The 11,084-nt window shown below is 37.8% G+C and overlaps 1 long non-coding RNA gene across 1 annotated transcript; it reads left to right on the top strand.

Moving 5' to 3' along the window:
- Positions 1–1,135: 1,135 nt before the first annotated feature.
- LOC146835405 (uncharacterized) lies at positions 1,136–6,607 on the top strand. Its single transcript, XR_014960434.1, has 3 exons — positions 1,136–1,315; positions 1,396–1,468; positions 6,479–6,607. It is a non-coding gene; the product is annotated as an uncharacterized LOC146835405 (long non-coding RNA).
- Positions 6,608–11,084: the final 4,477 nt, after the last annotated feature.

Raw genomic sequence — 11,084 nt, forward strand, 5'->3', positions numbered from 1 at the left:
CACTCAATACATTGTTGAAGTTGAAACATTAATTATGGGTTACAAGCATCCCTAAGCCAGGATCTGGGGCACTGTGGTACTGAAAACAAACCTATTTTGCTCTTCACAACATCACACACACACAAATAGAAGTAAGAATAGACACTTTTAACTAAAAGCATGTGTTGTAACAGAGTGACCCTTTTTCTCAGCAAATCGAAAATAACCACATAGGATATCATAAAAACAGCATGAATGCACGTTACAAACAAGTATCAAAATGAAAATTTGTAACAAAATTAAAATATTATCCAAAAGCTTAACACCCTAAAACCTACTTCTATGTGCTATACTAGAAGAGCATAGAGAGCAGAACTTGCAGTGTGGACTTTCTAATGAGAAAAAAACGTTGGTAAGACTTGTTTGCGTATCCACGTATGGCCCGGACACAAATAAATTCAGATAAATTGTCTTGAATAGTTGGCATTTGTTAGAACATTTAGAATGCCCTTTCCCAGAACCACTCTTTGCATGGAAGAAAAATCCAAGTATAGGCCAACAAATAGAGCTGATACAGCTGTTGCCAAACCAAAAAGTGACCTATTGTCTCAGTGGAACTTAAAACCGATCGAAGGCCACCGAAAATACGGAATCTGCATTGCCTGCAGCAACACCATTGAAGGTACAGAATTTGTCCATGACAACATCAACTGGAAACATACAGCGTTCACAAATTGCAAAACAAAAAATGCAATTTATGCAATAACCTGCCCCTGTAATGAGATCTATCTAGGGAAGACCAACCAACAGGTAAACACAAGAATTACCCAGCATCGGTCAAGAATTAAGAAAAAGTAATGACCGCACCTATGGTTGAACATTTTGGAGAAAAATGCCATAATGAAACACAGTTCAAGTGGACACTTCTGGCAACTTTCAAGCCTTCCAAAACATTGATGGACTTTGAAAATGTGTTACTCCGAAACAGCGCAACAGCAGGTTTAAATAACATGACAGAGCTGTCACGAGTATGAACACTACAATACCCATAATGCAACACCCTGGCTCATATAAGTTAGCAGGTCCAAATGGATTATTGAGACATTGAAAAACCACATTTCCCATAGATCTAAGTTGAAAGCCATTTTGGGGAGTCTCCACTTGGAAATGCCATTCCGTAACTCGGAAGAATGAGGTGCGCGCGAACACATGAACAATGAGGTGAACCGCCCGTTTTACGTCTATGCTATTGAAGTAACAGCGGTGTAATGCCAAAGCTCTGCCTGAATGCGCTTTTAACTTCCGGGGAGAATATCGTGCAAACATAACGTTTGAGGTATGCTTTTAGTCACAGTGAGGTGTTCCACTCGATAATTTGATGAAACGCTTGGCTAATTAAGCGTTATGTTTTTGCAGCACACTAAAGACATAGTAAAGGCTTTTACTTGAAGTAAAACTGCCCGCATGAAGAATCTTGAACAGAGCCCAGGTATGTTAAAAGCTTTTTAATGAGACACATTAGCAAGAATACCTCGGCTTCCCAACACTAATGGGCTGCCATCTCTCACACAGAGCGTTCTAAGAAATAATTAAAAAACAGGAAATAATGCAATGAGACACTCCCGGCTGCAGCTCAAGGTAGGCACACCAAAGGCACCATCTGTAGCTCTATTTTAGTCATTCGAACGTTTTAAGAAAAAAATATTTCTTAGATATGGTTACTTTGCCCACACAGATATCATCCACCGAGCTTATACGAAGCTTAATGCTGTTCAGGTACAAATTGTATTTCTTTGTAATAAGGAGGTAGATAATATGTAAGAAGAGAGCCAAAAATTATTAAAAATCCTTTATTCTTTATACATCCATTTTTTAGAAAACCAACAGTGCTGCCAAACTCAAGAGCCCTGATGAGAGTCCCCATATTGAATATTTGAGATTCGAAACGCGTTGGCTTATGATGATAAAGGATAGAAACACTGAGGAACTAAGACATTTATTTTGGTCTATATATAGCGGAAAAGTCCATGTATTAGACAGCAAATTGTCCCATGTGTTTCTCCATGCTTTCTTAACTGAAACCTTGATGCATAAAACATCTTGAGATTGTTTTGAATTGATATTTAGACTTTTGCCGCTAAAAGTAGCAAAAAATCATCAATATATTGGATGTTACCTTGATGTATAAAACATCTTGAGATTGTTTTTAGCAAAACATCATCAATATATTGGATGTTCACTCGTCTAGTAATGTTTTGTCTTCGTTTATGTTTTCTTTACACTGTGTATTTAATATACATTGTTGTTGTTTAACCCCTTCGGTGCTCATGACGGAACGGTTCCGTCATGAGCCACGGTTGAGCTGTGCTCATGACGGAACCGTTCCGTCATGACCACGCCCGCGCAAGATTCCGTCAGCACAGCGGCGGAATTTGCGCAGCATGGAAGGGGTTAATGTTTTGTGATTTAACACTACACATGTACTTTTTGTATGAAGAAGAATGGAGGTGGCACCAGATATGAAGTCACAATTTCGTGAGAACGAGTTGGTTCAAAGTAATATTTTCTTCTTCTTTGTAAATATAAAAGCAACAGCCAACGCGTTTCGTTCCTTTTTAACGGAACTTCAACAGGGCTGCAATCAACACAAAACAACGTATAAATAACGACATAAATACAGAAAAAAACATTTGCTAAAAAAAGACAATATAAACCAATCACATTCATGGCACTAAAACTTAGATCACAAACATATATATGAAAAAACAATTAATACACCATATCAAACAACACATATAGACACTACTGATCACTATCACGGGCGATATATTCCTTTGTAATACATATATATATATACAAACTTAAGAACAACCAATTTATACAAATTAATGCTATTTACAATCATATGAATCAATTACCTCATTTGGGGAAAACGAAAAAGGAAAAAAGAAAGAAAGGAAATAGGTGAGGGGAAAGATAGGACAAATTAATAAGTAATATGATACCATATATGATTGAAATGAATATTGGACATACTCCAGGTGATACAATAAGATCATGGTATTTCCAATGTGAATAGGTAATACAAATAAAATCAAGACATTTTCAATGTGAGCAAATGAATAAGTAAATGAGATCTCACCAGAGAGTAGCCAAAAGAGTTCATTTACGAATAATTTCTCTGTAAGTGTCCAAGATAAGGGTCATCAAAGTATGATATGGTCTATCTACAAATGAGCGAATAACACCCGTTATGGTCCCAATATATTATAGTTTCAGTACAAAGAATAGTTCCCCCAATCTAAGCACCTAAGGGGGCAGCTCATTGTAAATGAATGCACACCTGCTAATGTGACATGAGCAGACAGTGGACACCCCAAAAAAACATAGGGAATTATGTAGCCAAAAGGATCCGCCCATCCCAACAACATAAGAGCTTTTCCTGTATCCGTACGTAACCAATGTCCCAGATAATATGTTTGAATATGTTAAACATGTGAACAGCACCATCGCTCCATACCCAATCAAAGAACATATCTCATGTCTTGCTCATCATCAATTGATATAGACTCATAATAATAACCACAAATGGGATTCAGCATTCTGATACTAGGGCTATTTTCTAATATAACAATAACTTCTTTTTTGGGGGAACGAATTACAAAACTATCAGTGAAAGGCCATTATTTATCTAAGAACCAGTGTTTCAACAATAATATCGACTTTTAGTAAAAAAGAGAGACAGGGTACAGGATTAGCTCATTGTTAACGAAACGGAGCTCAGAGGGAACGCAAGTTGTAGGTAATCTACATAAGAACCTAGTGTACGACGAAACTTTCTAAATACATAACAGAACGGCACTTGGATAAATAATTGGACATCGACCTAATACATGCCGACATCTACGAACTGTCGTACAAAGACATGCATAACCCACCAAGGTATTCACTTACGTAGTAGCAGCGTTACGATTGACGCCCCTCGATACGAGATTCCAAGCCCACAGTCCGGAAAGCAAGCAACCGAACCCATTTTAAGAGCAGCTTTTAAAGAGTGTATCTTGCTAGGACGCACGGATTGACGCTTAGCGTCAGAAAGAGAAAAGGTTCGTTAATCACAACAGTACGCTCAGCGCCATCTTTGAATGTGCAAAACCTCGTAATATGCACATCTTTATTTAGATCATAGTTCCTAAATAAAGCACCAAATGTTTGCTTTATATAATAAACCATACTTATTTTACCAAACGCCCATAGGGATAATATCATGGCACTATCAAAGAGCTGACTGGTTCACGAAGGTATAAACGGTTATAACACCAATATCAAAAGTTCGATAAAAATTAGCAAAAAATAAGTTAAAATGCGAATATACATGCAAGACAAGAAATGTATCAATTTGCTGTTTCAATAGCGCACCGACCATCTTGTGCACGGGCACAAAGTACTTCCCATACCGAAACAAACGTTGCTCACAATAACAGAGAGCTGAAATCAATAAAATAGGCGCCATTTTGGAATGTTCAAAAATCTTGGTGGGCGCATGTAAATAAACCATATATCTTAAAACAGACAACAGCAAATAATTGATGTCTGGTGATATACACCAATATATGAAATAAAAATATGTCTCAAAGGATATTTCCCAATCATTATGTCCCCGGACTACATAAAAATAAAAGGTGATCAATAAGTCAGGAATGTTTATCATACTTTCTTACTTTTTGGAGGAGGAAGAAGACATATTTTTTCGAACTCCCAAAAGGCTACAAAAAGGGGGGGGGGGAAATAGTTAATATATTCATATCCAATAGATCTCCACAATTCCATTGTTAGTGAAGTAAAAAACAATAGGAATTGGAACAAAAAGATATAAGAAGCCCAGACTAAGTCCCAGTATACTAATGTATATCCGAAAAAGATCTATATATGTAACGATAACGTCCCAAAACCGATGCACCTGAAGTGAGGTTCCGGAAAAGATACACAGGAAAAATGGATGTATAAGCCCAATCGCTCAGCGGGCCACCAATTTATAAAAAATAGTGCATTTCACTATCAGTATTGTGCCCAAGTTGGGTGGCACGTAAACGCTGCTCTTAAAATGGGTTCGGTTGCTTCCTTTCCGGACTGTGGACTTGGAATCTCGTATCAAGAGGCGTCAATCGTAACGCTGCTACTACTTAAGTGAATACCTTGGTGGGTTATGCATGTCTTTGTATGACAGTTCGTAGATGTCGGCATGTATTAGGTCGATGTCCAATTATTTATCCAAGTGCCGTTCTGTTATGTATTTAGAAAGTTTCGTCATACACTAGGTTCTTATGTAGATTACCTACAACTTGCGTTCCCTCTGAGCTCCGTTTCGTTAACAATGAGCTAATCCTGTACCCTGTCTCTCTTTTTTACTAAAAGTCGATATTATTGTTGAAACACTGGTTCTTAGATAAATAATGGCCTTTCACAGATAGTTTTGTAATTCGTTCCCCCAAAACAGAAGTTATTGTTATATTAGAAAATAGCCCTAGTATCAGAATGCTGAATCCCATTTGTGGTTATTATTATGAGTCTATATCAATTGATGATGAGCAAGACATGAGATGTGTTCTTTGATTGGGTATGGAGCGATGGTGCTGTTCACATGTTTAACATATTCAAACATATTATCTGGGACATTGGTTACGTACGGATACAGGAAAAGCTCTTATGTTGTTGGGATGGGCGGGTCCTTTTGGCTACATAATTCCCTATGTTTTTTTGGGGTGTCCACTGTCTGCTCATGTCACATTAGCAGGTGTGCATTCATTTTCAATGAGCTGCCCCCTTAGGTGCTTAGATTGGGGAACCTATTCTTTGTACAGAAACTATAATATATTGGACCATAACGGGTGTTATTCGCTCATTTGTAGATAGACCATATCATACTTTGATGACCCTTATCTTGGACACTTACAGAGAAATTATTCGTAAACGAACTATTTTGGCTACTCTCTGGTGAGATCTCATTTACTTATTCATTTGCTCACATTGAAAATGTCTTGATTTTATTTGTATTACCTATTCACATTGGAAATACCATGATCTTATTGTATCACCTGGAGTATGTCCAATATTCATTTCAATCATATATGGTATCATATTACTTATTGATTTGTCCTATCTTTCCCCTCACCTATTTCCTTTCTTTCTTTTTTCCTTTTTCGTTTTCCCCAAATGAGGTAATTGATTCATATGATTGTAAATAGCATTAATTTGTATACATTGGTTGTTCTTAAGTTTGTATATATATATGTATTACAAAGGAATATATCGCCTGTGATAGTGATCAGTAGTGTCTATATGTGTTGTTTGACATGGTGTATTAATTGTTTTTTCATATATATGTTTGTGATCTAAGTTTTAGTGCCATGAATGTGATTGGTTTATATTGTCTTTTTTTATCAAATGTTTTTTTCTGTATTTATGTCGTTATTTATACGTTGTTTTGTGTTGATTGCAGCCCTGATGAAGTTCCGTTAAAAAGGAACGAAACGCGTTGGCTGTTGCTTTTATATTTACAAAGAAGAATAAAATATTACTTTGAACCAACTAGTTCTCACGAAATTGTGACTTCATACCTAGTGCCACCTCCATTCTTCTTCATTTTTCGTCTCTGGTTTTCCAGTGAGAACTAAACACAGCAGGTCTCGGAGTTGATTGGCACAGGATCTACATGTTTATGGGACTATGACACTGATGTGCGGGACATTGGTCGGCTCTGGAATCGTTTGATTATCTAAAAATTATTTGGACTGTTGCTGCACTCTGTTACCCATTTTATAATTTAAGTACTGTGAAAATGTCAAAATGTAATGATGGTCGAGAGGAAATGGCACTAAACCTGTTCGGAATAAGTGGTGCAAAAGTAATTTCAAATGTGGAAGTTTCTAGTAAAACTAGTCTTAAAACTTTATTCATAAGGCTAGAGAGACTAAGAAAGCAGGAATTGAGTAGATAATGGGATGGGGTTACCCTTAAACAATATATGGAAAATGGTAAAGTCCCTATGGGACTCAGGATCCTTATCTTCCCCACCTTCGAAGATCTCAGTGAAAGTCTGCTGAAGGAATGGGAAGGGAACTTGGAAGGTGCTTCACGCATTATGATGGAGATTTTGATAAGACACTCAATGGAAAAAGGGGAGAAACCGCAAGAGGAAATTGAAAAAGTAGAAAGGGAAAACAATGAACTGGGAGAAAAAGAGCTTGTTGGAAAAAAAATTGCTATATTAAAGCAGGTGATGGATAACTATCAAGCATATATTAAGGATAAGAAATTGAGTAAAATTAAAAGGGATAATCGTGATTACAGAGATGGGCGTATTTATACTTTCGCCAAGAAATTTGACCATCTATCAGGGTCTGACGATAACAGGAGAAACAGGGAAGAAAGGGAGGATGTAGATGATGTTCACTCTGTGAGTAACCTCTCAGTTTCTTCCACAAACAGTACAACATCTTCCAACACTAATCAGGAGATTACTTTAGGAGAAGGGGCCTCGTCCTTCCAAAAAGATCCAAAAGATCTTGAACAGCCAGACCCCTAACGATATGAGTGACAATGCTTGTGAGAATACTGGTCATTGCAACATGAGTGAAAATATCTCTGATTTGAGAATTGTAAATCTCTCTAATAAAATATTGGATGTAGAGGAAACAAAACTTTTGTGTAAAGGTCTTACCTTTTGTCCAACTCAAAGTGGAGATTTTACGAACATACATATCGATCTTTTTAAGTTTACTAGGATTTTAAAACTTAAGGACTTTTTTTCAGAGCAAACTCCCAAGCAAGTGAGATCAGTAATTATGAGGGAAGAAGGCACACATACCATTGCCGATGTACGTAATATTCAATGTCTTCTTTCCATTGCTGATGAGGAAGGCTCTGAAATGACAAATTTACTTAGAGAATTGGATATTACACAAGATATACCAACTGACAGTCTCTTGCGTCCCAAATCCAAGTTTGTTCCTGTAGGTGGGTATCACCCAAATATTGATATTTCCATAGACAGGTAGCGGAGGACTTGTATAATCTTGAAACTTCAAGTAAACATGACGGTCGCACTAAAATGAATCTCACTTTTTGTGAACGTCAGGCACTACAACGTCTTAGGGAAGACACTGAGATTGTTATCCGTGAAGCCGATAAGGGCGGCAACGTTGTAGTGATGAACCGTTGTGATTACTTGAAGGAAATTGATCGACAGCTCAGTGACACTAACAACTACAAGATGATAAGTGAAAATCCTATCCCTAATGTTACATTGAAAATCAATTCGGTATTATGTGAATAGAGGGACTCTTGTTTAATCACTGAGGATGAATACAGAAGTCTACGGGTTGATTGTCCCTCCTTTCCATGTATTTACATTTTGCCCAAAGTGCATAAGGGGGGACAATTCCCCCCTGGAAGGCCGATTATCTCTGGGGTGGGCTCGCCGACTGAGAAACTGGCCGAATATGTTGACTTAAAACTACAAAAACACATTTTGGGTCTGCCGTCATACATCAGGGACAGCAAGGATATTCTAGTGAAGCTCCAGGACTTTGAGTGGTCGGAAGACCTTATGTTTGTTACTTTCGATGTCGAAAGCCTCTACACCTGTATTGATAGGAAACATGGTATCATGGCAGTGCAGTCTTACCTAAATAAGGAGGGGGCAGAGCTATATGCACAGAACGAGATGATTGTTGATATGATCGACATAATACTGTTGAACAACTTTTTCCTTTCCAATGATCGTTGGTTCCAACAGATCAAAGGGACCGCGATGGGCTCTAGGTTTGCTCCCTCTTATGCTTGCCTCTTTATGAGGTGGTATGAGAGGGAGCATGCCTGGGCTAGATGTGCCTCCCCCTGGACACAGTACGTAGTGTACTGGGGGAGGTACATCGATGATATTATTTGTTTGTGGACGGGATCAGTTGAACAATTGGAACAATATCACCATTATTTGAACAAGAATTTGTTCAATGTAAAACTTACCATGTCCCATCACAGAGATACCATCAACTTTCTCGATATAACTTTCTATGTCAAAAATGGGGTAATTCAAAGCAAGTTGTATCGTAAGGCAACATCTTGCAATTCCCTGCTCCACGCATCAAGTGCACACGCAGGTTTCGTCATCAAAAATATACCTTTTGGCGAACTGACCAGTGTAAGAAGAAATTGTAGTGAAAAGGAAACCTTTCAGGCAAATGTTGCGGAGACTAAACACAGATTCCTAAAACGAGGTTATGATATCAAAAATGTGAATAGAGCTGAAGCAAAGATTAATTTGATCAATAGGGATACCACTCTGTGCAATAGACCAAAAAACAACAAAAAATGTTTATAGGAAAACACTGTTGGAGTTAGGTTTGTTACTCAATATACCACACATTGTGATAAGATCTTCAAAGTACTCCGTAAGAACTGGTATTTATTGACGGTTATCCCTGGGTTGAGAGAGTACCTAGGGAATCGACCTTCTATTACATACAGGAAGGGCATGACCATACGCAATCATCTATGCCCCAGCTATGTAACATCAATATCTAGTGGTGGAACATGGCTGCCTCCCAAACCTAAAGGTTTTTTCCGATGTGGGACTTGTATCATTTGCCCTATGGGCAGAAACAAAACAACTTCTTTTTCTTACAACACTAACCATATGTATACTATTGACCAGTTCTGCAATTGTAACTCTACACACACTGTTTATGTGTTGGGTTGCCCATGTGAAAAAATCTATGTGGGCAGCACGGTTCGCCCTTTGAAATTACGAATCCAGGAACATCGAAGAGCAATCAGGGGCAAGGACTCCAGATACCCTATTACGGAACATTACAATTTGACACATGCACATGACAATACATTTTGGTTCCATGCGATTGAACACATCCCGGTGAATAGGAGGGGTGGAAATAGAGAGCTCATGTTATGAAGGGCGGAAGCCAAATGGATATGTCGTTTACGTGCCACCCATCTTGGGCACAATACTGATAGTGAAATGCACTATTTTTTATAAATTGGTGGCCCGCTGAGCGATTGGGCTTATACATCCATTTTTCCTGTGTATCTTTTCCGGAACCTCACTTCAGGTGCATCGGTTTTGGGACGTTATCGTTACATATATGGATCTTTTTCGGATATACATTAGTATACTGGGACTTAGTCTGGGCTTCCTATATCTTTTTGTTCCAATTCCTATTGTTTTTTACTTCACTAACAATGGAATTGTGGAGACCTATTGGATATGAATATATTAACTATTTCCCCCCCCCCCTTTTTGTAGCCTTTTGGGAGTTCGAAAAAATATGTCTTCTTCCTTTTTTTACCAAAAAGTAAGAAAGTAGGATAAACATTCCTGACTTATTGATCACCTTTTATTTTTATGTAGTCCGGGGACATAATGATTGGGAGATATCCTTTGAGACATATTTTTATTTCATATATTGGTTTATATCACCAGACATCAATTATTTGCTGTTGTCTGTTTTAAGATATATGGTTTATTTACATGCGCCCACCAAGATTTTTAAACATTCCAAAAGGGCGCAAATTCTATTGATTTCAGCTCTCTGTTATTGTGAGCAACGTTCGTTTCGGTATGGGAAGTACTTTGTGCCCATGCACAAGATGGTCGGTGCGCTATTGAAACAACAAATTGATACATTTGTTGTCTTGCATGTATATTCACATTTTAACGTATTTTTTGCTAATTTTTATCGAACTTTTGATATTGGTGTTATAACCGTTTATACCTTCGTGAACCAGTCAGCTCTTTGATAGTGCCATGATATTATCCCTATGGGCGTTTGGAAAAATAAGTATGCTTTGTTATATAAAGCAAACATTTGGTGCTTTATGTAGGAACTATGATCTAAATAAAGATGTGCATATTACGAGGTTTTGCACATTCAAAGATGGCGCTGAGCGTACTGTTGTGATTAACGAACCATTTCTCTTTCTGACGCTAAGCGTCAATCCGTGCGTCCTAGCAAGGTACCCTCTTTAAAAGCTGTTCTTAAAATGGGTTCGGTTGCTTCCTTTCCGGACTGTGGGCTTGGAATCTCGTA

This window comes from Triturus cristatus, chromosome 4_2 (genome assembly GCF_964204655.1).
Source record: "Triturus cristatus chromosome 4_2, aTriCri1.1, whole genome shotgun sequence".
Taxonomy (NCBI): domain Eukaryota; kingdom Metazoa; phylum Chordata; class Amphibia; order Caudata; family Salamandridae; genus Triturus; species Triturus cristatus.